We start from the raw sequence: 12419 nt of genomic DNA on the forward strand, positions 1-12419 counted from the left end.
AGTGCCTCATGCCTGTAATCCCAGCACTTTAGGAGGCCTAGGCGGGCAGATCATGAGGCCAGGACTTCAAGACCAGCCTGGCCAACACAGTGGAACCTATAAAATTACTAAATATACAAAAATTATCTAGGCATGGTGGGGCGGGGTGAGGGGGTGTCTGCAATCCCAGCTACTTGGGAGGCTGAGACCAGAAAAATCACTTGAACCTGAGAGGCAGAGGTTGCAGTGAGCCGAGATCAGGCCACTGCACTCTCCAGCCTGGGTGACAGAGCTAGACTGCATCTCAAGGAAAAAAAAAAAGAAAGAAAGAAAAGAAAAGAAATGTCTTCCTTTGTAGTGTGTGAAAATCTGTCTCTAAGTATCTTTATCTACTAGTTTCGGGTCTGGTTCTACTTGTGGTCATCCAGAAGAAATCTAAAAACTCTTCCATGTGACAAATACTATATCTGAAGATAACTACTACATTGATGTCTTCTCTTCTCCAGACTAAAAGTCTTCTATGCCTTCAACAACACTTCATTGGACTTGGTTTTGAGTCTTTCTTTTAGCCTGCCTACCTTCTTTGGAACAAAACATTTTTCATTTTTTTTTAAATCCAGACAACATATCCCAACTGTGTACTAACCACAATAGAATAAAACAAGACGACCACCTCCATAATTTTCAACATGAACTACTATTAATACTTCTTAAAAGCACATTTTTTGTGGTCATTCACAATATTTTTTACATACTGAGGTTTTTTTAATTTTTATTTTAGGTTCGGGGGTACATATGAAAGTTTGTTACACAGGTAAATTCGTGTCATGGGGGTTTATTGTACAGATTATTTCATCACCCAGGTATTAAGCCCAGTATCCAATAGTTATCTTTTCTGCTCCTCTCTCTCTTCCCACCCTCCATCCTCAAGTAGACTCCAGTGTCTATTGTTTCTTTCTTTGTGTTCATAAGTTCTTATCATTTAACTCCCACTTATAAGTGAGAACATTCGGTATTTGGTTTTCTGTTCCTACATTAGTTTGCTAAGGATAATAGCCTCCAGCTCCATTCATGTTCCCACAAAAGACATGATCTCATTCCTTTTTATGGCTGCATAGTATTCCATGGTGTATATGTAGCACATTTTCTTTATCCAATCTGTCATTTATGGACATTTAGGTTGATTCCATGTCTTTGCTATTGTGAATGGTGCTGCACTTAACACACATGTGCATGTGTCTTTATGACAGAATGATTTATATTCCTTTGGTTATATACCGAGTAATGGGATTGCTGGGTGGAATGGTATTTCTGCTTTTAGCTCTTTGAGGAACTGCCATACTACTTACTATAATGATACAACTAATTTACACCCCCACTAACAGTCTATAAGCATTCCCTTTTCTCCACAATCTTGCCAGCATCTATTATTTTTTTGACTTTTTAATAATAGTCATTCTGACTGGTGTGAGATGCTATCTCACCGTGGTTTTGACTTGCAGTTCTCTAATAATCAGTGCTACTGAAATTTTTTTTCATATGCTTATTGGCTACATGTATGTCTTCTGAGAAGTGTCTGCTTATGTCCCTTGCCCATTTATTAATGGAGTTGTTTGTTTTTCTCTTATAAATTTAGTTCCTTATAGATATTGGATATTAGACCTTTGCCAGATGCAAAGTTTGCAAATATTTTCTCCTCTTCTGCAGATTGTCTGTTTACTCTGTTGTGATTTTCTTTTGCTGTGCAGAAGCTCTTAAGTTTAATTAGATCCCATTTGTCAATTTTTGCTTTTGTTGCGATTGCTTTTGGTATTTTTGTCATGAAATGTTTGCCCATTCCTATGCCCAGGATGATATTGCCTAGGTTGTCTTCCAGGGTTTTTACAGTTTTGGGTTTTACATTCAAGTCTTTAATCCACATTGAGTTGGTTTTTGTCTAAGGAAGGGGTCCAGCTTCGGTCTTCTGCATATGGCTAGCCAGTTATCCCAGCACCATTTATTGAATAGGGAGTCTTTTCCCCATGGCTTGTTTTTTCAGTTTTGTCAAAGATCAGATGGTCATAGATGTGTGACCTTATTTCTGGGCTCTCTATTCTGTTCCATTGGTCTATGTGCCTGTTTTTGCACCAGTACCATGCTGTTTTGGCTACTGTAGCCCTGTAGTATAGTTGAAGCCAGTTAACAAAATGCCTCCAGCTTTGCTCTTTTTGCTTAGGATTGCCTTGGTTATTCAGGTTCTTCTTTGATTCCATATGAATTTTAAAGTAGCTTTTTCTAGTTCTGTGAGGAACATTGTTGGTAGTTTGACAGGAATAGTGTTGAATCTATAAATTGCTTTGAGTGGTATGGCCATTTTAATGACATTGTTTCTCACTATACATGAACGTGAGATGTTTTTCCATTTGTTTGTGTCATTTCTGATTTCCCTAGTGAGCTGTGTTCCTAGGTATTTTATTCTTTTTGTGGCAATTGTGAATGGGATTGCCTTTTTTATTTGACTCTTGTCTTGGCTGTTGTTGGTGTATAGGAATACCAGTGATTTTTGTAGATTGATTTTGTATCCTAAAACATCGCTGAAGTTGTTTATCAGCTGAAGGAGCTTTTGTGTCGAGAATGTAGGGTTTTCTAGATATAGAATCATGTCACCTGCAAACAAAGATAGTTTGACTTCCTCTCTTCCTATTTGGATGTCCTTTATTTCTTTCTCTTGACTGACTGCTCTGGCAAGGACTTCTAATACTGTGCAGAATAGAAGTGGTGAGAGGGGGCATCTTTGTCTTGTGCTGGTTTTCAAGGGGAATGCTTCCAACTTTTGCCCATTCAGCATAATGTTGGCTGTGGGTTTGTCATAGAGGGCTCTTACTCTTTTGAGGTTACATATTGAATTTTATATTATCTAAAATTTCTAACTGCTTTTCACATATGCTATGGCTAACCCATATATACTTGCCATACAGTAAGGGCTTGACAAATGTTAGCTATCTTTATCAGCATTTATTGTTTTTGTGAAAATAAATTTGATAATTATGCTCTCCACAAGTTTGTCTAAACAATTAATTTAAACTTTTAAAAATAAGACAAAGTATGGTTGAAGATGGAGTACACAGCATCCTTCTAACAACCCGCTCTCCTGAGTAACGTCAATCCTGTACTTAAACTGCATAGGGGATGGACATTCAACCAGTTACGAATCTACCCTATTTTCTTTAGGTAACCAAGCTCTCCTTAGTATCACTTAGATCTGGATATGATGAGGTCCCATAGAACACAAATATCATTCACTAGGTTTGCCTCCCCCTGCTTCTGCAGATCCTCCAAGCCTAATAGAACCACACACATCCCAACTTCCTCCCTCCACTTCTACCTTGCACTCATGTACAATTCTCCTGGATGTTCCTGATGGTGTCTCCTACTTGCTAATGTATATGTCTTCTTAGTTACTTTGTGCCATCTACCAGACACCATTGCTAATTCCACTGGGTACTATTACTTTTGGTGACTACAGCTACCATCCCTACTCAGTATAACACCAGTTGCTACTGCCAGGAACCATTGCCATCTTCCAGTGATTTCCCATATAGCACTGTTTTTGCTTTTGCCAACTCTGGTCCAACATGTAATTGCTTTTACTAGAGTCTCCAATTCACCAAAGTGGGCTGTGATTTGTGGCAGATTTGGTGAGACTAACTTTCTCATGCTTTTGAGCTACTGTTTGTTGGAAGGGCCCAGTTCAGTGTTGCTTGGGCCTTGATATCTTAATAAATTTTGGCATACGCTATGGTTTGAATGTGTACACTCCAAAATTCAGTTGTTGAAATTCATGGCCGATGTGATAGTATTAAGAGGTGAGACCTTTAAGAAGTGAGTAGACCGTAAATGCTCCTCCCTCATGAATGGGATTAAGGCCCTTATAAACGAGGCTTCATGCAGCATTTGGATCTTTTGCCCTTCTGTCTTCAGCCACAAGAGGACACAGCATTCCTCTCCTCTGGAAGATCAGCAGAAAGCATCACCTTAAAAGCAGAGAGCGGCCCTCAGCAGACAATCAAATCTGCTGGTGTCTTGATCCTGGACTTCTCAGCCTCCAAAACTATAAGAAATAAATTTCTGTTCTTTATAAATTACTCAGTCTTAGGTATTTTGTTATAAAACCACAAACAGACCAACACAGTACATTACATTTTTTAATTTTTCTTTTCTTATTTTTTGGATGGAGGAGTTTACATGTATAACCTCTTTTCCAGGGCGAAACATTGGCTCCTGTGGCTGAACCAGGAAGCGGGTCAGATTTGCTCTTCCTCTCCAACCATAATGCTTTGTTTTCTTGTCAAGTTTTTAACTGGTTTCCTCTTCCTTTTGGATAAATTATCTCTCAGAAGCTGCCTCTATCTCCACATTGATCAGTCAGCAAAAGCTTGAAACTCAAACCTGTGAACTCTACTACACACACACACACACACACACAACTACCACCTATGGACTCCTTTCCATGTGTGTGTCCCACGAAAAACTTTACCTATATTACCTCATTTCAATCATCACAGTAATCTTCACATGGGGCAATTACAATATCCATTTTATAAATGAAGACACTAAGATTCCAAGAGTTCACATGGAAGAAGAGGCAAGATGTCCAACTAGATGCAGTCCCACCAAGAGACTTGACCATCAGGAAGACTAACACACTCCAAGCAGATATTCAGAAGGAAGGCATTGAGAGTGGTTGGAGGAAAGACACAGACCCTGAGCTGAAGGGGGAGGAAGCTAGATACCCTACATAAGGCTGCGGAGCACCAGAACTCATTCCTGGCCCCCAGTAGCTCTTGGGGAAGGGGTGAGTTCAATAAGTGAGTAGTGTCCCTCTATCACCACAGGCCTCCAGAGTCCTAGCTGCAGGAGACCCCAGAATCCCTATGGACATTTGAATTGACATGGATAGCTGCTTAGAGAGATGGCAAGGACTGAAGCTTGTGTGAAGCCCGGAGGGTTTGGCATGGGAATGGCTGCAGTGCAACATGACCAGGGATGCCCATCCCCCAAGGAACACCTCGGCCCCTCCGGTGCAGCAGGTGCATAACCTTGAGGGGCTACAGAACAAAGCTGTTGGCCTAGTACCAGCCTCACAGGGTTAGAGCATGTAGCCAAGGAGGGCTGAGTTGAGTTTTGGCCCCCTGAAATCATCCAGAAACAAAGCCAATTGACTGAAGTACTTATACAACAGTCGAAACTTTAAGGGGATCAAAAAACATAAAAGCAAAAACCCCATCCAAAGGACATCAACTTCAAAGATCAAAGGAACATCAACCCACATAGATGAGAAAGAACCAGCACAAGAACTGTGGTACATCTAAAAGCCAGAGTATCTTCTTACCTCCAAACAACCACACTAGCTCCCCAGCAATAATTCTTAGCAGGCTGAAATGGCTGAAATGACAGACAGAGAATTAAGAATCTGGATAGCAACAAAGATCATTGAGATTCAGGAGAAAGTCAAACCCAATCCAAGGAATCTAAAGAATCTAAAAATGGTACAAGAACTGAAAGACAAAATAGCCATTTTAAGAAAGAACCAAACTGATCTGATAGAGATGAAAAGCTCACTACAATAATTTTATAATACAACTGAAAGTATTAACAGCAGAAAAAACAAGCTCAGAAAAGAAAAGAACTCAGAGGTCAAAGACTTTGACTCAAAGATTTGAATCAACTCATTCGGACAAAAATAAAGAAAAAGAATAAAAAAGAATGACTAAACTTCCAAGAAATATGGGCTAATATAAAGAGACTAAACCTATGACTCATTGGCACCCTTGAAAGAGAGGGAGAGAGAGTAAGCAACTTGGAAAATATTTGACGATACTGTCCATGAAAATTTCCCCAATCTTGCTAGAGAAATTGACGTTCAAATTCAGGAAATTCAAAAAACCACTATGAGATACTATCCAAGACAACCATCCCCAAGAAACATAATCATCAGTTTCTCCAAGGTCAACATGAAAGAAAAAATATTAAAGGCAGCTAGAGGAAGGGGAAGGTCACCTACAAAGGGAACCCCCATCAGGCTAATAGCAGACTTTTCAGCAGAAATCCTCCAAGCCGGAAGAGATTCAGGGCCCATATTCAGCATCCTTAAAAAAAAGAAATTTTGGCCAAAAATTTTATATTCAACCAAACTAAGCTTCATAAACAAAGAGAAAATAAAATCTTTTTCAGACAATCAAATGCTAAGGGAATTCATTGCCACCAGACCAGTCTTATAAGAGATCCTTAAGGGGGTACTAAACATGGAAACAAAGACTGTCACTGCCCACCACAAAAACACATAGACCATTGATACTATAAAGCAACTACACAATCAACTCTGCATAACAACCAGCTAACAAGACGATGACAGGATCAAATCTGCACATATCAGTTTTAACCTTGAACAGTGGCAAGTTGAATAAAGAAGGAAGGCTCACCTATAGGCTACCTTCAAGAGATTCATCTCAATGCAGTGACATCCATGGGCTCAAAGTAAAAATATGGAGAAAAATATACCAAACAAATGGGAAACAAAACACTGTAGAGGTTGGTATTCTAATTTAAGACAAAACAGATTTAAGCTAACAATGATCAAAAAAGACAAAGAAGGTCATTATATAATAATAAAGGTTTCAATTCAACAAGAAGATTTAACTATACTAAATATATATGCACCCAATATTGGAGAACCCATATTCATAAAACAAGTTCTTGGAGACCTACGAAGATTCTTTGATAACCACACAATAATAGTGAGAGACTTCAACAACACACTGGTAGTATTAGACAGATCATCAGGGCAGAAAACTAACAAAGATATTCAGAACCTAAACTCAATACTTGACCAAATGGACTTAGAACACATCTACAGAATGATCCATTCAACAACAGAATATACATTCTTATTTGCACATGGCACGTACTCCGAAATTGGCCACATGCTCAGCCTTAAAACAATTCTCAACAAATTCAACAAAGCCAAAATCACACTCTCAGACCACAGCACAATAAAAACAGAAATCAATATTGAGATTTCTCAAAACTATACAATTACATGAAAATTAGCAACCTGTTCTTGAATGACTTTTGGGTAAATAATAAAATTAAAACAGAAATCAAGAAATTATTTGAAATTAATGAAAACAAAGAACAACGTACCAGAATCTCTGGGAAACAGCTAAAGCAATGTTAAAAAGAAAGTTTATAGTGCTCAACACCCACTTCAAAAATCATAGAGATCTCAATTTTACAACCTAACATTGCAACTAGAGGAACTAGAAAAACAAGAGCAAATCAACCCAAAAGCTAGCAGAAGAAAAGAAATAACCAAAATCAGAACTGAAGTGAATGAAACTGGAATGCGAAAAACCATACAAAAGATCAGTGAAACGAAAAGTTGGTAATTGAAAGAATAAATAAAATTAATAGACTACTGGTTCGACTAATAAAGAAAAAGAGAAGATCCAAATAAACACAATCAGAAATCACTAAGGGGTCATTACCGCTGATCCCACAAAAATACAAAAAACCCTCAGAGACTATTATTAACACCTCTGTGTACACAAACTACAAAGTCTAGAAGTAATGAATGAGTTCCTGGAAACATACAACCTCCCAAGATTGAACCAGGAAGAAATTGAAACGCTGAACAGACCAATAATGAGTTCTGAAATTGAATAATCAATAAAAAGCCTACCAAACAAAAACAGTCCTGTACCTGATGGATTCACAGCCAAATTTTGCCAGATGTATAAAGAAGCGTTGGTACCAATCCTACTAAAATTATTCCAAAATTTGAGAAGAAAAGATTCCTCCATAACTCATTCTATGAGCAAGCATCGTTCTCTCACCAAAACCTCACAGAGACACAACAAAATAAAATAAAATAAAATAAAATTCAGGCCAATATCCCAGATGAACATAGACATAAAAATCTTGAACAAAACACTAGCAAATCAAATCCAGCAGTACATCCAAAAGCTAATTCACCATGATCAAGTAGGCTTTATTCCTAGGATGCAAGGTTGGTTCAACATACAAAAATCAAAAAATGTGATTCATCACATAATCAGAACTAAAAACAAAAAACACATGATCATCTCAATAGATGCAGAAATGGCTTCTGATTAAATTCAACATCCCTTTATGTTAAAAACTCCCAAAAAACTAGGCATTGAAGGAATATATCTCAAAATAATAAGAGCCATCTATGACAAACACACAGTCAACATTATACTGAACAGGCAAAAGCTGGAAGCATTCCCCTTGAGAACCAGAACAAGACAAGGATGCCCATTCTCAGCACTCCTATTCAACATAGTACTGGAAGTCCTAGCCAGAGAGATTAGGCAAGAGAAAGAAATAAAAGGCATCCAAATAGGAAGAGAGGAAGTCAAGCTATCTCTCTTCACAGATGATAAGGTTTTATACCTGGAAAACCCCATAGTCTCTGCCCAAAAGTTCCTAGTTCTGATAAACAACTTCAGCAAAGTTTCAGGATTCAAAATCAGTGTACAAAAATCAGTAGCATTTCTATACACCAACAATGTCCAAATCAAGAACATAATCACATTCACAATAGCTACCAAAAAAACAATACTTAGGAATACAACTAACCAGGGAGGTGAAAGAGCTCTAAAATGAGAATTACAAAACACTGCTGAAAGAAACCACAGATGGCACAAACAAATGGAAAAACATTTAAAGCTCATGGATAGGAAGAATAAATATTGTTAAAATGGCCATACTATCCAAAGCAATTTACAGATTCAATGCTACTCTTATCAAACTACCAATGGCATTTTTTCACAGAATTAGAAAAAACTGTTTCAAAATTCATATAGAAACAAAAAACAGTCAGAATAGCCAAACCAACCCTAGGCAAAAAGAACAAGACCAGAGGTATCACACTACCTAACTTCAAACTATACTACAACATTACAGTAACCAAAACAGCATTGTGCTGGTACAAAAATAGGCACAAAGATCAATGGAATAGGTTAGAGAACCCATAAATAAAGCCACACCTACAACCACCTGATCTTTGACAAAGTTGAAAAAACAAGCAGTGAGGAAAGGGCTCCCTATTCAATAAATAGTGCTGAAATAACTGGCTAGTCATATGCAGAAAATTGAAACTGGACTCTTTCCTTTCACCATATACAAACATCAACTCACAATGGATTAAAGACTTAAATGTACAATCTAAAACTATAAAAACCCTAGAAGAAAACCTAGAAAACATCATTCTGGATATAGGCCCTGGCAAAGATTTCATGAGAAAGACTCCAAAAGCAATTGTAGCAAAAACAAAAATTGAAAATTGTCACCTGGGACATAATTAATCTAAAGTGCTTCTGCACAATAAAAGAAATTATCAAGAGAGCAAACAGATAACCTAGAGAACGGGAGAAAATATTCAAAAACCATGCATCCAACAAAGGTCTAATATCCAGAATCTATAAGGAACTTGAGCAAGCAAAAAACAAACAACCCCATTTTTGAAAAATGGGCGAAGGAGATGAAAATAGACTTCTCAAAAGAAGACATATACACGGCCAACAAGCATAGGAAAAAATGCTTAGCATCACTAATTATCAGAGAAATGCAAACCAAAACCACAATGAGATACCATCTCACACCAGCCAGAATGGCTATTATTAAAAAGTCAAAAAATAACACGCTGGAGAAGTTGCAGAAAAAAAGGAACACTTATACATAGCTGGTGGGAATGTAAATTAGTTCAGCCACTGTGGAAAGCAGTTGGCAATTTCTCAAAGCAGTTAAAACAGAGCTACCATTAGACCCAGCAATCCCATTACTGGGTATATGCCCAAAGGAATATAAATCATTCTGCCATAAAAACGTGTGCACACATATTTTCATTACAGCACTATTCACAGCAGCAAAGATATGGAATCAACCTAAATGTCCATCAATGGTGAACTGGATAAAGAAAATGTGGTACATATAGACCATGGAATACTATGCAGCCATAAAAAAGAAAATCATGTCCTTTATAGCAACATGGATGGAGCTGGAGGTCATTATCCTAAGCAAATTAACATGGGAATGGAAAACCAAATACATGTTCTCACTTATAAGTGCACATGGACACAAAGAAGGAAACAATAGACACCAGGATCTACTTGAGGGTGAAGGGTGGGAGGGAAGAGGGTAAGGATTGAAAAACTACCTATCAAGTACTATGCTTATTGCCTGTGTGATGAAATAATCTGTACAGCAAAGCTCCATGACACTCAATTTACCCGTGTAACAAACCTGCACGTGTACCCTCTTAACCTAAAACAAAAGTTGAAAAGAAAAGAAAAATCAATACAAAAAGGTGTTTTGGGAAAAAAAAATACTTTACATAGCTTGCTCAAGGTCACATAATAAGATACTGACAGAACTGTGATTTAATCTGTGCTTTTAAATGCCATGTTATTCTCCCTCCCTTCATTCAGACCTTCTTTCTCCATCTTATCCCCAAATATCAAGTAATGAAGTACCATATCCAATACCTCAGTTGCCATACCCACACCCACTAATGTCATTTCCCTGTCAAAGACAGACACAGATTATTTCAGAATGACTTGCTCTTTGTGAATGTACCCTGGCTCTTAATGAATATAAGTTTCTTAGAAACTTCCCAAGGACAATCTATTATAGCACTATATTGTCAAACTCACTGGAGTAAAGTTTCCCTAATCCATATTTTTATTTCTTTTTGAGTTAGGACAAAACTTGCTCACGTGTAGTCTTCTGATACCTCTCATTCTCTCTAGTTCCTCAAAGAGGTTAGACTGTGCTACAGTGACTGAATTTACAAGTTCTTTCACAACCTGGAACTTAATATTTCTTAGCAATAAGCTCTTCCTCAGCCGGGTGCCATGGCTCATGTAATCTCAGCTGTTTGGAAGGCTGAGGTGAGTGGATCACTTGAGGTCAGGAGTTTAAGACCAGCCTGGACAACATGGTGAAACCCCGTCTCTACTAAAAATACAAAAATTAGCCAGGCTTGGTGGCAGACACCTGTAATCCCAGCTACTCAGGAGGCTGAAGCAAGAGAATCACTTGAACCCAGGAGGCAGAGGTTGCAGTGAACCAAGATTGCATCACTGCACTCCAGCCTGGGGCTACAAAGTGAGACTCTGTCAAAAAAAAAAAAAAAAAAAAAGTTCCTTCCTCTTTTTATATACCTTAAGACAATCTGTAATTCCTGCTTCCAAGTTATTGAAATTAAATCTTGTTAGTTACCTATGCTACACGTCCTGCTAGGTTAGGAAGGCACTAGATCCACACATTGCAGTCCACAGTCTAGTGCAGGAGACAGACATATAAAAACTTAATAGTAATAAGTGTAACCAAGGTAAGAACAAAACTGAGGGGCACAGACGAGGATCCCCAAAAGACCGGAGGGTTGATTCTAGCCTGCGGAGTCAGAGGAAGTTAAACAAAGCCAAAGTCTACAATTTGTCCAGAAGGATAACTAGAAATTTGCCAGGTACAAATTTTAATGGAGAAAAGAAGGAACAACAGTTATTAGAGTTATTATTCTCAGATACCACAAATCATGTTCCTCAGATACCACAGTCAACAAATTCTTCCACCCAAGAGTTCCAATGATTTTCTCCCATTATGTTTATTACAAACTACTCAGCCTAAACTTGAAGACTTCCACTAGTTTCATTCACTAGTTCATTGAACCAGTTAGTTGAATTTGTTTACTGAGTGCCCACCAGGAGCCAGGCACTGTTCTAGGCACAGGAAACCATAGGAAACAAAACAGAAAGCCTCATCTCAAACTTACTCTTAACTTGTGCCTACAGAGCTTGCCTGCTAGTAGAAAGAGACAGACAATGAACAAATAAGAAAGATATATAGAAAAGTAGATATGTGAAGAAAAATAAAGAAGAGAAGGTTGTTCAAGAAATGCTAGGCAGAAGTAAAAAGTGGTCAAGAAACATCTCCATGAAAAGATGCCATAAATGACCTGAAGGAGATAAACGTATGTGAGGGGAAAAACATGCAAGGCCAGGGAAGTCACAGTGTAAAAATGCTGAGGCAGGCATATCTGGACATGGCCGAAGGCAAAATGTGGAGGCCAGTTAGACTGGAGCCAAGGGAGCAAACGGAAAATAGCAGGCAACGAGGTCATAGAGGCATTGTAAGGACTTTGGTTTTATTCTGAGCAAGATGGGAATTGTAGTAGGGTTTTGAGCAGAGGAGTAATGTAACCCAATATGTCTTCATGGGAGCATTCTGACTGCAGAGTTATATAGACACCGAGAATGCGATGAGGGAAGAAAGAGGAAAAGACAGTAAGCTTCTGGATATTAAGCACCTGTCCCAGGTGACAGATGACAAATAATGGGATTTGGACCAAGGTAGTATCATGATAGTGGTATAAAAGA

Source organism: Macaca fascicularis, chromosome 1 (genome assembly GCF_037993035.2).
Source record: "Macaca fascicularis isolate 582-1 chromosome 1, T2T-MFA8v1.1".
Lineage (NCBI taxonomy): Eukaryota > Metazoa > Chordata > Mammalia > Primates > Cercopithecidae > Macaca > Macaca fascicularis.